Raw genomic sequence first — 24,218 nt, 5'->3', positions numbered from 1 at the left:
TCCAGCCACTGCATGCTTTGGTCCTTCCTTGACCAAAGTAGGTCAGTCTCCATTTTCTCCTTGTAAAAGTTGGAAGCAAATGTGCAAGGGAGCCACACTGTTTGCATCCACTGCTCCTTCTCCACCTCAGGGGATTCTGGCTCCTTCCAGCCTTAGCCGATGGCTCAGGATGTCTGTAAAAAAGACACATGCCCAGCTTTGTTGTTACTGCTTCCAGTGGGAGGCCTCATCCTCCAAATAGCGCAGCTTTGGGTTTGTCCTCCACTTGGAAGGTGTGGCAGGGATGAAAAACAAAGGTGAAGCCTGCCGGGTCCATGGCCCTGAGCTCAGCCAGGAGTTTTATCTGTGGAAGCCAATGAAGGCACTTTTCTTCTATCAGGCAGACACAGACCACAGGCCCACTCTGTGCCCACGTAAAGCTGGCCACAGGGGTCTGTGCCTTAAGGAAAAGACCATAGCCTCTGGCTGGAGTGGACTCAACCTCTAGGTGTTACAAGGTATTGAAGGCTAGGCTTCACATGAGTGTGTGAGGTGGAGAAGCTATACCGCAAACAACCCAAGAACACGATCTGTGACAAGATGTACAGGTGGAAGTAAGCACCATGAGCACCCTGGGCATGGAAGATGTCTTCTGAGGACCTTCCTAGTTCCTACTGAGCCTCACACCTCCACTCAAAACATCCACTCTTGTCTGAGCATGTGTGTCCCTCAGCTGGCCTCTCATTCACAGGTTGTTTTTACCAGTTCTCCACACTGCAGCTGTATTCTCTCTGAAACTTGTGCATAGGTCATACAACTGAACCCTTGTTATTCTTCAAGACTTCCCATCTCCTGGAGAAAATAAGCTGATCCCATCAGGGTACCCTCTCCTCCTCTCCCAGCCCCATTCATGTCTGCATAGACCCCCGACACAGATCACTTCCTTGCATCCTATCTTGCCTACCTCAGACCTTCCTATAGGCTGTTATTACCACCCATATTGTGATTCCACCTTCCTTTTTCTCTAAGCAAGATGTCCTTGGCACTAATCAAATTCACATTCCCAGATCAGGCTTCCTTCATCCAGTGGGTGGATGAGGTCCTCACAGCCTCTCTGCCTCAACACTCTGGGTTTCTTCCACTCCTACTCAACAGAGTTAAGTAACAAGTGACTCTCTGTGTCCTCCTCTTCTGATCAGTGTATGATTCCTCTACCCCTCCAGCCTGGCCTCCTGTATCCCTGCAGGGCCTGCACTAACCTTCTGTCCCTACAACCTATGGCAGAACAGCCCTATGTGTGCACACAGCCCTCTCTCTAATACAAGCTGGAGGAGAAGCCAGGACAGATATGTCTGTTGAGGAACTCTGCTCCAAGCAGAGTAGTAACTAAACTTGAAATATGGCTCATCACAGCTCAAGGATAAGGAGGTCCAGCAGAAATGGTTGGAATTGCACAGTAACTTATTGATGTTGCTAAGTAAGTGAATTGTTTGAAAGTATGAAGCATACATCAGCGAGCACAGGGAAAATCTAGAGTCTGTTTCTGTTTAGGCATTTGGAAACAAACGTGTTGAAACTTCCAATGGCTTTTTTCCTTCTGTGAAGCTGAAAAAGAAGCAAGTGGGACTGAGCAGCCAAGGACATGCTGGGCCCTTTGGGAGTTCCTTTCCTGCCTGGCTGAGCAGCCTTTTCATGTGCCTGTCAGGACCCCTTTGGCACTGGAGGTGGTCTGTGCTCCCATCCCCAAGTTGTCTTATCTCTGCTGGGTCTGTGCTTTGGGAGCCTGGTTTGGAGGGCAGCAGAAGTCAGGCTGCCCACTTTCAAGATCCAGATGGGGAAATCCAAGAAGCCAGGGCTCTTCCCCCTGCTGCTTTCCTCCCTGGTGATCCTGAGCTCCTAGTGGCCACTCTCCTTTCCCCATGGCTGCAGATCCTTTTGGGAGCCCTTCTGCCTGCCTCGAGTAGCTTCTGGTAATTTCTCCTCAGCCCCTTCAGGCTGATCGCTGGAAAAGGCTCTGTGATATCTCCAGTTCCACTGAATTTCCTCAACTCTGCCATGGCTTTGCCTCTGGTCCCATTTTTGAGTCTCCTCAATGACCCCTTTATGTGGAGAATCTGTTTTCAGGCAGGATTTCAACTCATGAAATTATCACAGATCTATGAGTTTGGGACAGGATCTGCTCTCAAATACTGCTTGTGAGTTTTAGTAGGAGCCAGGAGGTTCTTCTCTGACTGGGAAATTTGTTCCTGGTCTAAAGTCTGTCTTTAGGACAAAAGAGGGTGGAAGAAGGAAAAAGGAAGGGGTCACACAGGCATTCATAGCCTACCATGGGAATACACCATACCTGGACACAGGAGGGAAGGCATTATGGTCTGTGGGTCTTCCAGGGAGAAGGGCTTTCCCTGGTTCCTTTGAAAACCACTGGTTCCTGGACTTTCTTCCATCCCCAGAAAATGCATGGAAACCAGTGTCATTTTTAAAAATTAGTATAACCAATTTTGGTTATTACAAGATTTTTCCTATGAAATTCAAAGCCTTTGTTGTCAGTATCAGAAGACAGCATTATTTCTTGTTAATTATTAGGAGATCAAAGAAATGTACAAGTGAAGCCTAAGCTTGTAGTCATTTATAAAGCAAAAAGCTAAATTGAAAATAGAGGTCCACTCAGTCCAACCTAAATCCCAGTATGCAGAGTGAGAAATGAAAAGAATAATTCCATGTGCATTTGGTGGGCATCCCATGCCAGCCATTTCTCAGTTCTTTCTGGATGCAAAGAAAATAGGCTCTTCTGATTTGTTCTCACCCTCAGATGCAAATTCTACGCTGCAAGATCATTCAGTGAACCACTTGATCTCTGCAGTTTCACGCATCTCCTGTGCTCCTACTGTCCAAACTTGACAATTATATGCAAAAATGCAATCACAGGGCTGGTTTCTAAATTCATTTTCAATTTCTCAAGGATCTAATTAATATTATTCTAAGGCCGTGAATCAACAGAGGTCTGTTGAAATTATAAGCTTCAGCAATTACTCCTTTTTGCAATTGTAGCTCCCACTGACACTTGTAGATAGAACAGCTCTGCACATACAAGCCATGTGGGCTTAAAAAGGCGTGTGCCACTTCATTTGTGTAGGTGGGAAAGGCAGGAGCTGCAGGAACTACCTCTTTTACGTCACTCAATACAGCCCGGGGTCAAAGACTACTGGGGCCCAAGGTGCAAGGAACACAGTCTCCTCAGGGGACCTCTAAAGCCACTCCCTCCCTGCAGGTGAATGGCCCTCTAATTGTGCCATATTTTTGTTCTCTCTCTTAGGAAGTCTCATGTCATGTCTTATTGATTGACCCCAAGATGCCCCCTTTGGTCACCCACTCCACTTATTTGTGTTATAGGAAAAGTGAATATTGCAATTAGATTTTCAGACCTCTGAAGCACTTCATACATGTGTCTAAGAGAAGATAGTGAATCTCTCTTCTAACTGGTTGAACATATATTTAGGACAAGAGCTCCCCTGTAGGGTTCATGGATAGAGTGGGTTGGATTGTGTTTCCCCAAAGTATATGGTGAAGTTCTGCCCCTGGTACCTGTGAATGTAGACTTGCTTAAAAATAGGTTCTTTGCAGATGGAAGCAAGGTGAGGCCACACTGGATTAGGGTGGCTTTAAATCCAATGACCACTGCCTTCATGAGAAAAGAGAAATTTGAATACACACAGTGACACATAGGTAGAAGGTCTTCTTTTGATGGAGATAGAGGTGGATATGATGCAGCCCAAGCCACTAAACTCCAGAGATTTCTGGGAGCCTCCAGGAGCAAGGAAACATTCCTCCCCAGCACCTTCAGAGAGAGCTCAGCCCTACCGACACAGTGGTTCAGACGTGTGGCCTGGAGAGCTATAGGTAAGTGCATTTCTGTTGTTGCAGGCCATCTGGCTTATGGTACTTTGCCACCACACTCCCAGAGTACAGTGGGACAACCCAGCTTTGTCTCCTTCTGAGCAGAGTAAGGCTTCAGAGATTCTCTCCAGACCTCACCCTGAATTTGCAAAAACATTAATTTCTTGGGCAGAAGGGACCAGAAAGAAGCCACCCCTATATATATATGCTTATTATTGAAGATACATGAGTATATATGTACATTATTGAAGATACATGAGTATGTATCACTCACTTCCTATTTTCAAGATCTTCTCTATTCAACTTCAATTCCTTTTGCCCCTTGTTCTCAGCACCCTGAGCTTCTTCATACTGCATTCCATTCAGGTCAGATGGCAAAATCTCAGTGAGAGTTTTAGACTGGGGCTACCTCCAACCCTGCATGATGGAGGCTGAATGACAGATGTTGGAGAAGTCACAGGCCTGAGCAGATGGGTACTAACCTTTACTTTTTTAAATTTAAATTTTTATTTTTATTAGCACTTTTTGTAGTACATAGTGATTACATTAATCCTGGGGAGTTGGTACATGTACATAACACATCTTAATTCTTTTTACATCTCTTATGGCTACAATTCTCAGACAGCTCCAATCCCAAGGATAACTTTAAACCCCTTCCTGGCTCTTGAGTCTCCAGAGCCATGTTCTTCCCAGGCTTAGCCACATCCTTAGCTCCTTCCTCCCTTGCAGGAACTATTCTCTGGGCTGCAGCCCCTGCAGTTCCTCTCTTGTTCTGCTTATTTTCTCTACTAGGGCTCTCTAAGCCCCATTCCAGCACTCTCCCATACTTTCCTGTGTCCTCACCCTCTCTCTCCCCACCAGCACTGAACCACAAACTCTGGTTCAGATCTTAAAAGGGATCTTTTACATCATTCCTGTCCTGTGTTCCCAGGCATATTCTTGGACATGACTGTACATCACAGAACTGAAGGGAGTCTAGGATTACAGTTGACTTGCTCAGAACTGAACATCACAAATTCCCTCAGCACTTTCTTGTGCGTCGGACTCTGGCCACATCTGCGGCCACCTATAGACCACACTGGCTCCTAGAAACACTGTCCTCCCCTGGCTCCTTTGATGTCACACTTACTTTGTCTTCTGCCTCCCTTTCCACTCTCTATGTTCAGCATCCTTGCTTAGGATCCCCATGTAGAAGCTGGTTTGTTAGCATGAGTATTATTCTTAATAAGATTCCTTAAAGATGGGCTTTTGCCCTATCTTCCTACATGCTGCAGATAAACTGTAGTCTCATGGTGGTTAGAGAAAAAGCTTCCAGAGGTTGTGCTTTGGGTGTGAATTGTATGGTTTTCTGCAGGTGTCTGGACTTGTGGCTTTATTACACAACAGTTTCCAAGTGAATCTTTAAAAGGTACACAAAGAAGAGTGGCTAGTTATGGAGAAAGGGGTTAGGGGTGCTCAAAGACAGTCTCTCTTCTACTCTTCTGTATGAGGGAAACTCCAGCCTAAGGTGACAAAGGCCATAATGAGAGGAATAAGGGGTGGTCACACTTGGAGCCTCATGCACCTCCCTGGACATAGAGTCACAGCCCTAGTGAAGTCTCCCCACAGGGCTGACTTGGAGTCAGATCAATCCTTCACATTCACAGTTTGCTCATGTTTGTGCAGCCCAGCACTCAGTGATTGATACTTTACATTTAAAGTTCACCCCCTCTCATTTCACTAATGGATTTTCTCATCTATCACAAGCTACCTTTTGTCCTTAATGTCTGTCTAAGCTGTCCTGGCTGCTGGCGTGAGCAGTCTGTCTCTTGAATTTATGTCATTCTTATCATTCTTCTACAAACTCTGAGTCATGTTTGGTGCTGGCATGACACAATGAAGCCAGGGGAGACACCATCTCCAGTATCCCCTACCACAGTCTACAAGAGTGGAGTGTACTACATGTGAGAGTGAGGGCAGCACTCACTCTGCAAAAGCCACTGCTGGATTCTGGGGCTCACCGAGGCCCATGCATTTTTTTTTGTTCTAGAAGATTCCTGACCCCAAAGAACATGAGCCAGGCTGTTTCCAGTAAGTCTGTACTGTTTCCAGAGTACTTGAACTAGGGAATGTCATAAAGACCAGGTGCAGAGCTCTCAGTCTCTTGGGTGTTGTGTGCACGATTTGCCCCAGAAGCTGCTTGGTCAGTGTGATAACTGAAAAGAAAGGCAAAGTCCTTTGTGGGAAACATGAAGCCAGGAAGCAGGCACAGATCCCTTCCTCCTTCCCCCAGCAGATATACCTGTCCCAAACTTTGCAGCAGTCTAAAAAAATCCTCATGGTGTAGAAACTCTTACCTCATTATTTCCCTGATTCTTCTTTATTATGGCAAAATAGAAAGCGCAAGCTTCACCCTTTAACCACTTCCAAGTGTGCAAAGCAGCAACATCAAGTATACTTATGATATTGTGGAAGTGTTGTCAGGGTTGTGACTATTCTAGGTTCTTGAATCCCAAAGAATTGAGCAGGGCACATAGAAGCAGAAGGGAAAGCATGGATTTATTAGTCAGGATACACTTGGGGTGGGAGGATCAGTGAAAAGATCTCATGGCCCTGGAGAAGCCAGGTGTCAGAGTCTATAAGTATGTGGATTTTGCAGAAAGGGAGTGGCTCTTTGAACTGGTGTGACAATTCACTCCAATCAGCCTCCTCTTTTCTGTTAGAGGATGAAGGTTTTGTCTCTATGTAAACCTTTAAGGAATGGTCATAGTGCCCAGGGAGGGCCACGAAAGGTCAAAACCACAATGCAAATGAGATTACAATTAATTGTAATTGAGTTGGGGTCACTTTCAGTTATGCACGATTTTTGATAGCACAAGTGTTCCTAGGCAAGGTTTCATTGTTAGAAGTGGGTGTTCTTTGTGTTTTCTAGCGATTTTAACATGCGGCCCTCAGAAGCCTATAGCACATGCACCCTCATGCACCTGCTTGTCTTTCCTGGCTGTGGTCCAGCTGTCAGATTGGGTACTGTCTGTGGTTTTTCAAGAACCAGCTACCAGCTTTCAATTTTTCCCTGTAGCCTTCAGGCCCCCTTCATCCAGGAAATTTGCCTCTCTACCTCCTGCCTCAGAACCATCACCACAATCTAGTTCTAGAACTCAATCTTTCTGTTAAATCTTAAACTATAATATCAATGTACTTCTGAAGCTCAGAAATGAGGCCACAGTGACTTGCTGCCCTAGGTCTTCACCCAATCTTCCCAGCATCCATCTGCTGTGCCCCTGACTGGGCTCTGCACTCTGTTCTGACACTCACTGCACTGCTCAGTCCCTCCTCTCAGAAGTGTCTTTCCTTCATCTTGTCAATTCCTACCTGGTGCTGTGTTCACAAGCCACAAGAGGTCCTTTCTTATTTTCATTTCATTCACTGACTATCTTAGTGATTCAGAAACACTATTTCTGGTGATGTTTCCACTAAACACAGAACATGGAATATGTGGAGATATATATATATATATATATATATATATATATAGAGAGAGAGAGAGAGAGAGAGAGAGAGAGAGAGACATTTACTATAAAAATGGGCCCATATGATTGATTACGGAGGCTGAGAGGTCCCACACTTGGCAGCTGGAGACTGAGAAGAGCCCACGGTTCCAATTCAAGTCTGAGCCTAAGTTAGGAGACTTATAGCTCATCTCAAAGATAGCCAGGCAGAGAGAAAAAAATCATCTTACTCTGCCTTTAATTCTGTTCAGGCCCCCATGTATTCAATGGAACCATATTAGGGAGGAGAATTGGCTTTACTCAGTCCATGGATTCAAATATTAGTCTCACCCAGACATGCCCTCAGATACCCCAGGATATTGTTTGACCCAATATCTGAGTATTCTGTGGCCCAGTCAAGTTGATGCATAAAATTATCCCTCACACGTCACCATCACTAGTTTAAGGTCTCATGACCTGACAGAAGGAATGTGTGCTGCAGGGATAGAAGCTGAAGTGGCTGTGTGCTTAGCATCTCACAGGTGCATCACGACAGTGAAGGACATTTAGCCTTCCCATCTGCAATGATAACCTAACCTTTCTGTCAGAGATGACACTGTGCCCATTTTATGAGGAGGTAATACAGCTCCCCAAGTCACATGGTCACTATGAAACTGGATTCACACAAGCCTTGCTGGACTCCAAGTGCCTCACACTGACTCTAATGTAGAAAAATATACCTTTCCCAAGTTTTGTATTTTTTACATTTCCTGAGATAAACAAATCTTACTTTTATGAAAGAAAATAGCTTAACCTTTAAAAACAAACACACAAACAAAAACTTCACATCTGTGAGTGACAAAGAAGATTCCTTGATACATTAATTGCAATTCTTGGTGATACCTTCTGGGTTACAGAATGACACAGGTAATTAATTAGTGGTTGGCAGTAGGCTCTCCTCCCTTCCTGGGTGGGGCAAGGAGTGGGAAGAGTGGTCAAGGAAGGTTTCACGAAAGAGGAAGGCTACAGGTAGACAAGCACTGGAAGTTGGGGCTGGATCCCTTCTCTGTCTGAATTCTTCTTCATCATTTGTATACATTATTTTAAAATAATAACAAAACCATCATTTAAAAAACATTCTTGTCAAACTCTATGCTAGGAATAGACAAGGCAAACTCTTTACTTGTCCACTTGCCTCTTAATTTTGGGGTGCTCTCATTGACCTGCAACTCACAATAGTGATTCAGTAGGGAGACATCCCTTCTCTGTACCCCAACACACCCATCACCTGGTAATCAGTCTGCTTTCCTGCAAAGGGCTCTGTGTGTTCACTTCTCTCATGAGCCCTGTACCACCTGAGGCTGCTCAGTGTCTGATGCCACTCCTGGCTCTAAGAGACCCCAGGCATTCTCATCCACATTCAGACTAACCACTAGTGATGCCAGTAATGAGAGACTGGCAGGACAGAGAGCTGTGGAATTAGATAGGAGCAAGATTAGGTAGAGGGAACACAAGTGGTGGTTTTACTTCAGTAGTCATTGGGTGTAGGAAATTGGACACACTTTAAATGCATGTAAATGGATTTAATTTAAACTCATCTGTTGGAGGTCTGCAGCTGTATCTTGCAACTTGTGTGTAAACATTTCAAGAGGAGACAGATGACTCTACAGATCAGGGAAAACAGAAGGTAATTGTGCTGAGAGCACCAGACTGAAGGGGTGTCACAGTACCTAAGGACTTGTGGGTACTGCCTCAGCCCAGGTTCTAGCAGAGGTCACAGCTGCCTAATCCTAAACCAGAGGGCAGAGGAGGCAGGCCCTCCCCAAGTGCATTCTTGAGCTGCTGTTACTTCTCTGAAGAAGTCATGCATCATTCTGCACCGTGCATTCAGAGATATCACATTGGCAACGCACAGTCAGACATGTGGGAGAATTTGCACCAGAGGAATTGCTGGATACTGTTTTATTTGGTTGTCAGACATACCCAATACTTTCTAGACATGGCCAAACAGGCTTTTCCTTACAGAAAACACCTGTGGTTATGCCCTCCTCACTTTCTATCCCTGCTCTGTAATGAAATCTTGTGCTTCTCTCACCCAGGTAGAGGTACAGGCATGGAGAATCTGTCACTCTAACTCTGTTCCTCAGTTCTCTCACCCTCCTTATACGCTTCCCAGAAACTTCAGAAAGCAGATGATCCTCTTCCATTCATGGTATCCTGAAACCTCCCTAGGTGATACTCAAACTGAGCCACCATGGCCAGTTCTAGCATGAAGTCTGAAGTCCGTTCTATTCCCAGGAAGGCAGCAGGATGGATTGGTGCTATTTGAAGAAGGTATCAACAGTTGCCAGTTCCTTTCTACTCTACTTATTTCTTTACTTTCATATCTCATCTGATTGCTGGCTCCAGAGAACTTTCTGGTGTCACTCTGCATTACTGAAGGTTCAGATGCCATCTATGATCCCAATCTTTCTAAGCATCCTTTATCTGGTTACTCCATGAAGGCTTCTATGAGAGTACGTGAGGTTTAAATTTTGTGCCAAATTAGACACTCTGCACCCTTTTGTTGGGATACCCCTTTGGATTCTTCTTTTATAGTATATGGACACCAGAAAAAAATAATGTCATAAGCTCTATCTACATATTTGCTCCATCAACTTTCTTTTGAATACTTTGGGGTGAAAGCTGGCTAGGGGACCAGGACTACTTGAGGATATCTATTCAGTCAAGGACACAGCCAATTTAGACCCTTTTTGCATCCAACCCTTCTGATGATTACCCTTATCCTTGTAGGATTCCTGAGAGAGTTCTACAACCCAAGGATGCTATAAATGAGAAAGAAAGCCAGAATTTGTTGTGAAAGAGAGGCTTTCATCATTGTGCTGGGGCTGTGAGAAAGTCAGGCTGGGGCTGTGATGTGGGGGGTGCCACCTTCCTGTATTTCTGGGTGGGGTGTGTGTGTGTGTGTGTGTGTGTGTGTGTGTGTAGAAGGAGGACTCCAGAGGAACCAGAACAGAACATGAAACCGTGAAAGGGGCTGTGCTGAGGAAGGTCTCCTTTCAAGGGTTTGAACCCAGGGAGGATGACAAAGGTTGGCTACATGGGAGGCATTTTAACACACTGGTTCTACCAAAGCCTGTGAACCAAGTTCCTTGCTGGACCCTGGCCACTGAGGTGGATAACTACTTTACTTTTAGAAGACTCAGCAGTGAGATGGAAAAGAGGCCAGAACATCCCTTGCCCTATAACTGCATAGCACATTAGGAGAAGGATATAATAGGATTTTAAAGCTCCTGCAACATGATATTCTCTCAAGAAATTCCTGGCTGCAACATGCTTGATGTATCCAACCTCATGTATGATGCTTGTTAGCCTGGGGCTTTTAGCTTCCAGTGATCACACTTTCCTGGCCTGAGTTCAAATCTCTATTCTCAAATTATCAGCAAGTTAACTTCACTGTGCCTAAGTTTCTTCATCTGTAAAAAGGGAAGAATAATAAAAACTACCTCTTAGGACTATTGTGAGCTATAGACAAATTGATGCCTCTAAGATGATAATGGCATGTAAACATTCCACAGTGTTGTCTCTGTCCCCCTCACCACAATCTGACAAGTCTAAGTACTGACTAACAGTTACTGTTTCTGTTGAATGGAAGTAGAAGCCTTCCTGCATGAAGGGTGCTAAAGTGGAAAGCATGGATACACACTGGAAACTTCACATCATGGTAGGGAGGCTGGATAGATCACAGACATTCTTCTTCATTCCATTCACATGAAATACTGAGTGAGGGCCTTTATGAGATCATCTAGGCTCTGCTGCCCTTTGCTTCTTGAAAGGAAAGTTGCTTTGAGGGAGGATTCTTGCCTAAGGCCTGTCCTCATCCTCCTTTTCCTCTTTCTTTAATATTTAATCTGAAGAGTGTTTGCTGCAGAAGACTTATGGGGCTCTGTAAGAATTCACTTGACACTTTGCCAGAAGACAGCTGTGAACTCCAGATTCCATAATATTAGCTGGGTAAAAGCCATGACTGTCAATATTCTCGAGGTTCAAGTGATGCCTGGATGAGAATTTACTTGTCATTTTTTCTATAAATCTATTACCTCTGAATGTAAATGTATTACACAAATATTAAAATGTATTGTCAATACCTTATGTAAGAATCCAAACCCATTATAGTTGGCATATGGCTATAATCCCAGCACTCTGGGAGGCTGAGGCAAGAGTGTCACAATTTCTAATCCAGACTGTACAATTTAGTCACTTAGCAAGACCTTGTCTCAAAATTGAAAAACAAAAAAAGGTCTGTGGATGTAACTCATAATGAAAGCCCTGAGTTCAATCCCTAGTATCATGAACAAAAACAAAAGAAAAGAAAACAATTATTATGTGGCAAAAATACAACTATATACACACACACACACACACACACACACACACACACACACACAGGATGATTATCTCTAATTCCAAAAATCTGAAATTTGAAAATTTCAGAACATAGATTTCAGAGTTTTCAGATTAGGGATACTCATCTGGTAAAATTTATGCAAATATTCCAAAATTCAAAAGTTCCCAAATCTGAAACATTTCTGGTCTCAAGTATGTTGGATAAGGGTTACTCCATCTGTGGTTAACAGTAAAATGAACATTGATACTTTACTGCAAAAATCCATTACCAATTAGCAAAAAGAAAATGTAGCAACACTGAAAAATATGCGTGTACCTTCTTGAGTCAGTGAGTGAGGGAAATGTATAGTATTTTTATATTATTTATCAATTATGATCATGTATGATATAATAATGACCAGTAATATCAATATTATACAGTGGTACCTTGGTTCATGAACTTAATTCTTTCTATGATTCTGGTTGCAAACAAAATTGGATGAGAACTGAATCAAATTTCCCCATAAATTTAACATTGAACCTAACTACTGAATTTGTTTTGGTTTCATCCAACTTGATTTGCCACCAGAATTGTGGTAAGAATTAAGTTCATAAACCAAGGTCGCACTGATGACATACCTTGTATATATTTGGCACCTATGGTATGCCAGGCCTATTGATCATACTGGGATCTTGGATGAACAGATAGTGCTTGTCATTGCCCACAGGGAGGGGAAGAGGATAAGGAACAGGGAAACACTTCAACCGGGGAGACAAAGACAGTCTGAAGAATTAATAGCTGTAGACAGTGACACAGGAGAGATGGGGCTGGGATCTGGTGGGACACAGGGATTGGGGAGGCCTGAAGGAAAATCCAGTGCCTGCTGGTTCCAGCAGTGTTCACTGAATGTCACTTAAAATGCTGGGTGGTTATCAGGTACCTGCAGGGTGCCTCAGTGCTGGGCTTTATGTCCCCTCCATTCTCTGCGCTACATCTTGGTGTTTTCCATTCAGTTTTCTGGCAGACCATCTACTTTACACAAGTGAAGATGCAAAGAGTCACAATGACATGGGGAAATGAACATTTGTATCTCCAGACTATACTACTGGTTGGTTGGTGGGTGAGATTCATTGTCATTGAGAAATCAGAGCTCATGATCAGAGAGCCTCTGAAGTTTCCAGACTTTGAAATAAGGAAACTATGTAATCATGAGAAAAGGGACACTATTCCTAGAATGGTGGTATGAACCACAAGAACAGAATCTGTTCACTTATCAATATTTTCATTAATTGAATTTTCAATTGGTTCTCGATTGATGTTTTTTTTCTTTAAAAATTCCACAGATAGAAAAAAGCCTGCCTGAACAACAGTGGCACAGGTGCAAAGGCTCCAGTCAGGGCCCTGCCCAGACACCACCAGCTTGGGCTGGTGGGCTCCAGCCAAAGGACCAGCTAGAAAACAGCTGTGCAGGTATGCAAGCCCCAGCCAGAGGCCCAGCCAGATACCATCACTAAGTGTTCACAGGACCCAGCTAGAAACCCGCCCAGACAACAGTGCAGGGATGCAGAAGACCATCATTCTGAATCCAGGAATTGGCACAGAGGTGAGCAGCAGAGAGGCCTCTCTGAGTCTTGCTGAAAATGGAAGACCACTGGGCAAGCAAAGAGTCACCTCAACAAAGGCATAGCAGGCTGCATCTGTTGAAACAAAAAGACACAAAAACAAGTCTCAAAACCAGACCTCCAGATCCCCAAAGGCAATCCCAAGGGACAATGAGATGGACCAATTTGATACTCAACAACCTGGATTCCCTGAACTGGCAACAAAGGAGGATCTGGAAAAAATAAAATAAAAAATAATTTCTCAGATAACAACAGAGATTTTGTCCATAGTGAAAAACATGATTAATAACTCTAGAGCAGACACAGACCAAAAAAAAAAAAAATAGAGGAGCTGAGGAACATGATGGAATCCCAGCATAGGAAACAAATGGAATCCATAAAACAGATGCAAACAGATATAAGGACAATGAAAATTCCATTGAAAGTTTATGCAGCAGAATGAGCCAATGTGAGGACAGAATATCAAATATAGAAGACAGGATAGCAATTAGCGACCAGGAAAACAAAGATTTCTTAAAAATAGTAGGAGACCATGAGAAGCCAATCCAGTAGCTGCTAGATAATGCAAAGAAGAATAACATAAGGCAGATCGAAGTCAATGAAGAAATGGGAGATAGTGTAGACCACATTAAAAAAATTGTTCACAGAAGTAATGACAGAAAACTTCCCAAGCAGGGGAAAAGAATTTGACATACAGATAAGTAACACATATGGAACTCCAACTAGCTCTAATCAACAAAAATGCACACCTAGGCATATAATAGTCAAGATTCCAGAAATTCAACAGAAGAACAAAATTCTACAAGGAGTTAGAGAAAAGAAACAAATCACATACAAAGGAAAGCCCATAAGAATCACAGCAGACTTCTTAACACAAACTCTCAAGTCAAGAAGAGCCTGGAGGGAAGTATTTCAAGCTCTAAAAGAAAACAACCTCTAGCCTAGATTGATACACTCTGCAAAATTAAGTTTCAAAATTTATGGAGAAATAAGATACTTTCATGACAAACAACACAGGAACTTTCTGAATACCAAATCAGCACTCCAAAAAATTTTAAACAATATCCTAGGAAAAAACAATGAGTGTCACTATCCCAGGAAGCCCAGCAGAATGAATACATCTGGCAAATAATAAATTAAATGAAACAGTAGAGAATCCAACAAGAGGAAAATGACATGAAAAAGATAAATTAGTACATATCAGTTATAACCATCAATGTTAATGATCTCAATTCACCAATCAAAAGAAATAGACTGACAGAATGGGTCAAGAATCTAGATCCAACAATATGCTGCATACAAGAAACACATTTAATTCAAAGAGAAACCAATAGAATGAAAGTGAAAGGATGAAAAACATTATTCCATGTGACAGGAAACCAAAAGTAGCTATCCTCTTTGGAGATTAAATGGATTTCAAACAAACACTAATCAAGAGAAACAAAGAAGGCTACTACATTCTTGTAAAGGGAACAATTCAAGAGGAAGAGATGACACTCATAAGTATATATATGCACCAAATACCAGTGCACTCAATTACATAAAACAAATACTAATGGACATGAAAAATCAAGTAAACACTAATACCATAGTAGTGGAGTACCTCAACACCCCACTGCCACAAATAGATAGATCAACTAGACAAAAAATAAGCAATGAAATACTAGGACTCAACCAAATTCTTCAACAAATGGATTTAACAGGTGTTTACAGAGTGTTCCACTACAACAAAATCAGAGTACACATTATTTTTGGCTGCACATAGGTCATTCTCCAAAATAAATCACATACTTGCTCATAGAACACGTTTAAGTAAATGCAACGGAATTGAAGTCATCCCCTGAATATTATCAGATCATAGTACAATGAAATTGGAGAGCAATAGAAAAAGAAAGCTCAAGAATTTCATAAACACATGGAATTTGAACAACACACTTCTGAACAGCCAATGGGTCACAGGGGAAATTAAAGAAGAAATCAGAGTTTCTACAATTAAATGACAATACCAATACAACATATTACAATTTATGGGACACACTGAAAGAAGTCTTCAGAGGGAAATTCATAGCAGTGAATACTCATGTTAGGAAAACAGAGTGAGCTCAAATAAACAACCTAACGCTGAAACTCAAGCTTCTGAAAAACAAGAGCAGGACAAACCTAAATCTCATACAAGGGAGAAAATTGTAAAGATCAGAGCAGAAATCAATGCAATGGAGACAAAGAGAATGGTACAAAAAATTAATGAAGGAAAGAGTTGTGTCTACAAAAGAATAAACAAGATTTACAAATCCTTAGCCAAAATTTTCAAAAAAAGGAAAGAAAAGACCCAAATCCATGCAATTAGGAATGAAAAGGGTGAAATTACATTGGACCCAGCAGAAATCCAGAGGATCATCAATACCTACTTTGAGAACCTAAACATCAATAAGATGGAAAACACAGAAGAAATGGACAGATTCCTACATACATGTGAATTACCAAAGTTGAATGAAGAAGACCCAAAATTCTAAACAACTCAATATCAATCAATGAAATTGAAAACGTAATTAAAACCTTACCAACTAAAAAAAGCCCAGATCCTGATGGCTTCACTGCTGAATTCTAGAAGACATTTAGAGAAGAACTACTGCCACAACTTTTTAAACTCTTCAGTGAAATTGAAAAGGAAACAATACTCCCAAATTCATTCCTGGAACCAAGCATCACCTTGATCCCAAAAGTAGAGAAACAACCAAATGAAAAGGAGAAATATAGGCCAATATCCCTAATGAACAAGATGTAAAAATCCTCAATAAGATACTGGAAAACATAATGAAGAAGATCATACACCCTGAACAAGAGGGATTCATCCCAGGGATGCAGGGATGGTTCAACATGCACAAATCAATAAATGCAATACATTATATTAATTGAGCCAATGACAAAACCATATGTTAATCTCATTGGATGCAGAAAAAGTGTTTCACAAAGTCCCACACTCATTCATGACAAAAACCCTACAGAAAATTGGAATAGATGGTCTTTATCTCAACCTGATAAAAGCCGTCTATGAAAAAGCAAGAGCCAACATCATATTAAATGATCAAAAAACTTAAATCCTTCTCACTAAAATCAGGAACAAGGCAAGGATGTCCATTATCACCACTCCTCTTCAGTATAGTTTTGGAAACATTAATCACAGTAATTAGATAAGAGAAAGAAATAAAAGGAATAAATATAGGAAATGAAGATTTAAATTGCCATTATTTGCAGATGACCTGATACTTTCTATAGAAGAACCCAAGAACTCCTCCAAAAGTCTTCTAGACATAAAAAACAAATTCAATAGAGTAGGTGGATACAAGGTCAACACACAAAAATCAATAACTTTCCTGTACATGAACAGCAGACTCACTGAGTAAGGAATGGGAGAAACAACTCCTTTCATAATAGCATACTAAAAAAAATGAAATACCTAAAAATCAATCTAATGAAACAAAGACCTCTACTCTGAAAACCACAACACTCTGAAAACAGAGATGGAAGAGGATATCAGAAAATGGAATGACACTTCTTGCTCCTGGGCAGGAAGAATCAATATAGTGAAAGTGGCCATATTTCTAAAACTGCTATATAGATTCAATGCAAGCCCAATTGAAAGTCCATCACCATACTTCACATAACTTGAGAAAACAATCCAAAAATTCATTTGGAATGAGAAGACCAAAAGCAATTGGAGGCAACAAAGACAAAGTAGTGGGTATCACAGTTCCCTACTTGAAACTATACTACAAAACTATTGTGATAAAAACAGCATGGTCATAACAAACAAACAAACAAAATAGACCAGAGGATCAGTGGAACTGGTTAGAATATGCAGAAACAACTCCAGAGGTACTCAGCCACCTCATCTTTGACAAGATACCAAACACCCTCACTGTGGGACAGATACCCTCTTTAAAAGTGGTGCTGGACTGGTCGTTGGAGAGATGCAAATGAAAATGATGCTGAGATTTCACCTCACTCCAGAAAGAATGGCTGCTATCAAGAAATCAACCAATAACAAATACTGGGGGTGGGGTGGGGAGAAAGGAACCCTTCTCCATTGTTGGTGGGAGTGCAGACTGGTGCAACCACTTTGGAAATCAGTATGAAGATACCTCCAAGAACTAGGGTTAGAGGTCCCATTTGACCCAGCTATTCCCCTGCTGGGTATCTTCCTGAAAGAATGAAAAGAATCATACCACAGTGATATATGTGCACCCATGTTTATAGCAGCACAGTTTGTAATAGCTAAAGCTTGGAATCAGCCCAAGTGTCCATCAACTGGAAACTGGATAAATAAGATTTTTTTTTTTTATAAAATGGGGTACTACTCAGCCATAAAGAATGAGAAACTAGAGACATTTATAGCTAAGTGGATGCATATTGAGGCCATATGCTTAAGTGAAATAAATAGGACACACATGTGGAAATACTGAATAGTTTCTCTAGTATGAGAAACTGAAAGTGCAAATAAGGATTAAAATGATTAAAATGAATCATTGATAATTTGAAACAGAAAAAGGTGCAAAGGTGTAAGGGTAGTAGGAGGGGAAGGGGAAAGGAAAGAAGGGAAAGGAAAAATTGTGAGAAAAGAAAAAAAATGGAAATGAAATCTATGTAAATAGGAAAGGGTGGTGGGGTTGAAGGGCACACAGGTAATGGGGAAAAAATAAGAACTAAGATACATCATGTACAGGTACAAGCATTCAATGATAAATGTAAATGTATTGTATACCTAATATGTACCAATAAAAGATTTAAAAAAATAAAATACTAGTGCTATGTCAAAAAAAAATGGTGCTGGAAAAATTGGATTTCAACTTGCCAAAAATTAAAACTAGACCTATGTCTCTCACCATGCACTAAACTACAATTTAAATGGATCAAAGATCTAAACATTAAAACAGAAACAGTAAACTGATTGGAAGAGAGGTTAGGTAGAACTCTTGAAGACAATGATGTAGGAAAAGATTTCATGAACTAATCCTCAGTCATATGTGAACTAGCACAAAGAATCAACAACTGGGATCTCATTCTTAAAAAGCTTCTGGACAGCAGGAGAAACCACCAACAGTGTGAAGAGACAACCCACAATGTGGGACAAAATTTTACTAGCCATTCCTCAGACAAAGGTCTACTATCTAGAATATATAAAGAATTTTTTAAAAAATCAGACTTCCCAAATTTAAAGACCCAATCCAAAAATGAGGCTGGAAAAGAACAGACATTTCTAAGACAAAGAAGTAGAAACAGAAAATAAACATATGAAAACATGTTGAACATCACTTGTCATTCAAGAGATGCAAATAGAAACAATGCTGAGATTCCACCTCACCCCAGTAAGAATGGCTGCTGTCAAGAAATCAGTCAATAGCAAATGCTGGCAAGCTTGTGGGGAAAAAGAAACACTTCTCCACTGTTGGTGGGAGTGTGGGCTGGTGCAACCACTGTGGAAATCAGTATGCAGATACTTCGAAAACCTAGGATTAGAGGTCCCATTTGACCCAGCTATTCCCCTATTGGGTATCTTCCCAAAAGAATTAAAAGCATCATGCCACAGTGATATAGTCACACCCATGTTTATAGCAGCACAGTTTGTAACAGTTAAAACTTGGAAACAGCCTACTTGTCCATCAACTGGAGACTGGATAAAGAAAAATTTTGTTTGTTTGGTTGTTTTTTTAATAAAAAGGAGTACTACTCAGCCATGAGGAATGAGAAACTAGAGACATTTATAGCTAAATGGATGCACATTGAGGTCACACTATAAGTGAAATAAATAGGACACAAGTGTAAATAACAAATAGTTTCTCTAGTATGAGAAACTGAAAGTGTAAATAAGGATCAAAATGTATAATAGATACTGTGAAATAGTAAGAAGAGGTCCAAAGGGTAAGGGGAATTAGAAGGGGTAGGGGAAAGGAAAGAAAGGAAAGGAAGGAAAGGAATAAATACGAGAAAAGGAAAAATTGGAAATAAAGTCTTTGTGAATAGGGAGGAATAGAGGTGTTGGAGGCAGGGCAGGGGAATGAGGGAAAAAATAACCAAGATATATCATGTAAAGGTACAAATTCCCAATGATGAATGTCATCAATATTGTATGCCTAAAATGTACCAATAAAATTAATGAAAAAAATCCACAGATATGCTGTGAAATGGATTTTATAATAGTTTTCCCTTCAGACCTCAGTATCCCTCTGAGGAGGAATAGCAGATGTGTTGCTAATACCTGAGACTCTGGCTTTAGAAAATTTCCTCCGGGACAGGAGGAATGCTCAGGAGCAAGGCCCAGTCAGGGCCCTGAGCACATCTCAAGTGTGCAACCTGTGATGAGAAAAAGACTTCTTTTGAGTCTGTACTAAGTGAAGATTAAGACCATTGAACTGCTAGCATGGTGGTGTAGACCCATAATCCTGGCACTGTGGGAGGCCGAGGCAAAAGAATGGCAAGTTCATGTCCAGTCTCAGCAACTTAGCAAATTAACAAGATTCTGACTCAATATAAAAAAATGAAAAATGACTTGAGGATGTATTTCAGTTTGAAGGCCCTGTATTCAATCCCCAGTACAAAAACATACAAACAAATTAACAAAATCTTCCAAATCATTGTACCTTACAATTAATCCCTTATAATCTCATTGGCAGAGTAGCTGCTCACAAATGAGAGACAGTGAGTGGAATCGCCAATATGGGATGCCTGGGTTCTGAACACATCTTCCCTGCCATGGGTGTGAAAATAACTCAGTTTCTGCCTTGCAGGATGTTCAGCAGGATCAGGAGTAGACATGTGGACCCCTGCAGGTAGAAACCTGACTATGGAGGACTCATGCTGAGCAGACAGAAGCTAACATATTTATTTGTTACCATTGGAGAAGGAGCATAAACTCAATGCTCAAGAGGACTCATAGACTATCGTGGAAGAGTTGCCTAAAGACACAATGATGCTATTCTCATGCTGCCTATCCCTAGACAGAACATTTAATTGGTTTAGAAAACTCTGTCTTTTAAAATACTTTAAAATATTTTTGGTTCAAATGCCTTCTGATATTTCAAGCCACATGTACACAGCAAAGCAAAGGTCCCATTCTAAGGGCCGGGGATTTAGCTCAGTGGTTCCACCGCCTGCCTCGCAAGCACAAGGTCCAGAGTTCAATCCCTGGTACCAAAAAAATAAAAGTCCCATTCTAAATGAGGCTAGTGGTGACCTGCTGCTGAGGCTGAAAGCTCCTACTATGGGTCATAAACAATACCCCTTCTGTGGCTACTGTTCCTCAAACTTTGGTAGCCACTGTCAAGAACTGTGTTTAATGGTGAAACCTTCCCTAGAAATAACCATCAATATAAACAGGGTTAATTGATTAATTTAATTAATTAACTAATAGAACATTGATGAGTCTAGCCCTGTGCTGGACCTACGACATGGTTCCTAATCACAAGATATCTCATTTCGTTTTGAAAGCAGGACCCAGTGGCCGTGAACTGAGTATGCATTTCTGCACTGGGCCCTAAGGAAAGACCAGGGAGGGTTGGCTACTCACTCACCATAAATGACAAACCCTGAGGAGCCAGGGCCAGGCTGCCAGACGGAGGGAGGGCAGACAGATCTTGCAAGGGCCAGATCTGGTTATTTAATATGTCTGGTTGCTGTGGTGCTTGAGAAGAGTGGGTCTCCCTAAGACCTAGTGTCCAGAGAAGTAAGAAACTGATCCCTGAATTTGGTATCATGAAACAACAGGCATTTGGTATCATGAAACAGGAGCATTTATTAGGGAAAAATTGCACCCAGCACATTAATTTGAAAAGAAGATGAAAAAGATGAAGAAAAATTACACACAAACTAAAATAGAAAGCAAATCCAGGATTGTCTTCCAAATGACTAATGTATTGGATTAGAATAAATACATGTAGAAAAATAACGAAATATCTCAGGGAAAGAAGGAAAGAAGAAGGAGGGAAGGAAGGGAAGAAGGAAGGAAGAAAGGAGAGAATCCCAATCGTACAGTGTTTCTAGAATGGCTTGTGGTACTGGGACAGCCTTAGCAATCAGACACATGTGCTTACGGGTGTGTTTTGGGAACTGGAATTGAGTATCTTAGCCAGAAGTCACCAAACATCCCAGGAGCCCCACCTACACTGGTCCTGGAGGACCAGGGATTTTCCCTATGAGATTTGCCAGGCTCTGATCTCTGTCCCTGTTTCCCTGGTGATGGTCCCAGTTAGGAAAGGCTGTGGGGGCGAGGCAAGAGCAGAGGCCTCAGAATAGGCACAGGAACTGCAGAATCTTAAATACTAAAATTAATAACTCTTTCACTCTTGAAAAAGCAAAATCTAATTACCTTCTTGTCAGTTCAAGTAGCAGTTGAGGAAGAGAAAATAGAAGGAAAAGCAGATGAAACACCAGCCATAGGGGCATTTGTTGAAAGCTCAATTTGCTGGTTCTTTCTGGTGGTCATATTTCTTTCTTCTCCAGAGCATTTTCACTTACTTCATTTATAATAAATAACCCCTAAGTGTGTTCTGTATTGGCTCTCAAGACAGAGTCAGAAATCATAGGGAAATACCACAATGAAAAATTTTGTCTCAGAAAAAGAAAGTATATTTCTTCCTCCAAAAGCGCAACTTGCTGCTACATCCAGTTACCAGGTCTGGAAGTCACTGAAACCTCTTGCAGTTATTTGCCTAGAATCCTCCTTCTACCTTCAGACCCTGTACGTACACACACACACCACCAGAGGTAGAATTCTTTTATGCAAAGACACGTCCTTTATTCTTGTGAGATTATTTTAGCTCACTGCTCTCAGGAAATTACCTAACAAGAACATTACGAATCATCGATGCTAAGATCTTCTGTAGATACAGCAGATGTTGGAAGTCAAGACTCACTGAGAGCAATTCTATTTTCCTCCTTAGATTTTTTTTGGTACTGGGGATCAAACTCAGAACCTTGCACTTGCGAGGCAGGCAGCGGCATCACTGAGCTAAATTCCTGACCCCTTTAGATGTTAACTTAGCCATGGAGTACCTAACCATGCTGGCCCTGAATCCAGAATCAAGTTACATAGTCTCCATTTGCCTTACTGTTTTAATATCCTGCCTAGAGTGTCCTTCAAATATTCATGGCTTTGGAACTATAAAGTGGAGAAATACAAAAAAGAGGAAAGAAGGTAGAGACCAGGCTACTAGTGATCCCAACCCGTATGTTGACTCCAGTGGATGAGATGTGGTGAGGTTGGATTGTGGGTTGAGGATCCTGAAAGTCCAAGAAGCTCAAGTGACATGTGATGGTGCCATCATCAATGTCTCTCTGGAGGTGTGAGGAGGGGCCTGAGGGCACACTTTCCCTCCTGATATGCCATGCTGGGTGAAAAGTAAGAGAGAGAAATGTACCTTCAAGAAATTGGAAGGTTACAGGATATTTTCATTTTCCTTTAGAAAGGAAAAGCTTTTGGGTATCATGCCTGTCATGGTCCCATAGGGAAGTCAGATTTAGACTACTTAGGCATGGGAGTTTAAAGGTCAAACAATAATCTCAACAAGTGGAGCTGCACACGTGTTAGGAGTGCAGGATAATGGGCATAGTTAACATTTATAGGAGCACTATATGACAGTCACTGGTCTGAGAGTTTTGAAAAGTCTTAATTCATTTAATTCTTCCAAAATCTCACTGAGGTATAGGAAATAATTATCACCATTTTACAAGGGAGAAAACTGAGGCATGGGGAGATAAGTAATATGCCCAAAGCCACTTCAGAGTTTGAGCTCTCAACCTCCTTGCCTCCATGGCCTTTTCAAGACATGGGAAGTATTTGGGTGTTCTCATTCTCATTCCAGATCAAAGGATCTGGGACATCAAGGGAAAGCATCCTCCCAGGTAGTCACTAAGAGTTCAGGAGCAGGTGGATGTATTTCAGAAATATTCTTGACGATGAGGAAAAGACAGTGAACATTGAGCCTCTGGAAACTTCCTCTTCAACAACTACACTGCACAGGGAGCTGCAGTGAGTATCTGCCCGTGACTGTGAGGGCTCAGAGTCTTCATGGAACAACATGATGCTGTAAAGTCAAAAACCAGAGCTCACAGTCAGCCCAGTGGGTTTGAACCTCAGGTCCTAAGCTGAGATGTTGATGACCTCAATGAATTAATAGATTTTTCAGGCCTATTTTTTTTACTGTCTTCAAGGCAATGACCAGACTGTGTGTCTTTGGTGTCCTGGTGAGGTACAGTGAGTTGGAGACGGAAAGCAATGGTTCTTTTCAATGTGTTCAGTGTTGGAGCCTGTTAAAGCACAGATGACAGGGCCTTGAAGCTGTGCCTTGTCCCTGGCATGCAGAAGGCTCTTTCTTAATGACTTACTGTTTCAATGACAGGGGAGTAAGTGAGTTCCTGGTTGCTTTTTCATCTTCACCTCTAGGTGGACCGCTATATGACTTCTTGTTCCTCATTCTCTAAGGTCTCTCTTTTGACCCCCGAGTCTTCTGCATATTTTGGGTGATGCTTTCCTTGTCTGTCCTCAGAACCCTAAACTCAGCTCCCCTCAGTGTCTGCTGGCTTCTTCTTTCCTGAGTTGGTGGAGGGCCCACTTTGGCAATTTCAATGGCCACTTTCCCAGGTCAGACGCCTGTCCCCCAAAAGACTTATCCTTATGGCTCCAGCAGGCCCAGAAAGGGTGAGGATCAGCGACTTATAGAAGTCCCAGTCTATGGCTATTGTTTCACTCTCATAGGCTACTTTTTATCTCCCAATATAAGGTGTCATAAAATTAACTATGACTAGGAAGACTAAACTCCTTAAGTGCCCAACAATCCTTCTCCTATAACAAACTTTATCTCTCTCCATGCAGGA

The sequence above is a fragment of the Heterocephalus glaber genome, unplaced genomic scaffold, assembly GCF_053883595.1.
Source record: "Heterocephalus glaber isolate CG9 unplaced genomic scaffold, H.glaber_assembly_v1.0 deba00001497, whole genome shotgun sequence".
NCBI lineage: Eukaryota > Metazoa > Chordata > Mammalia > Rodentia > Bathyergidae > Heterocephalus > Heterocephalus glaber.
The sequence above is the reverse complement of the archived record's forward strand: the minus strand, read 5'-3'. Positions refer to the sequence as shown.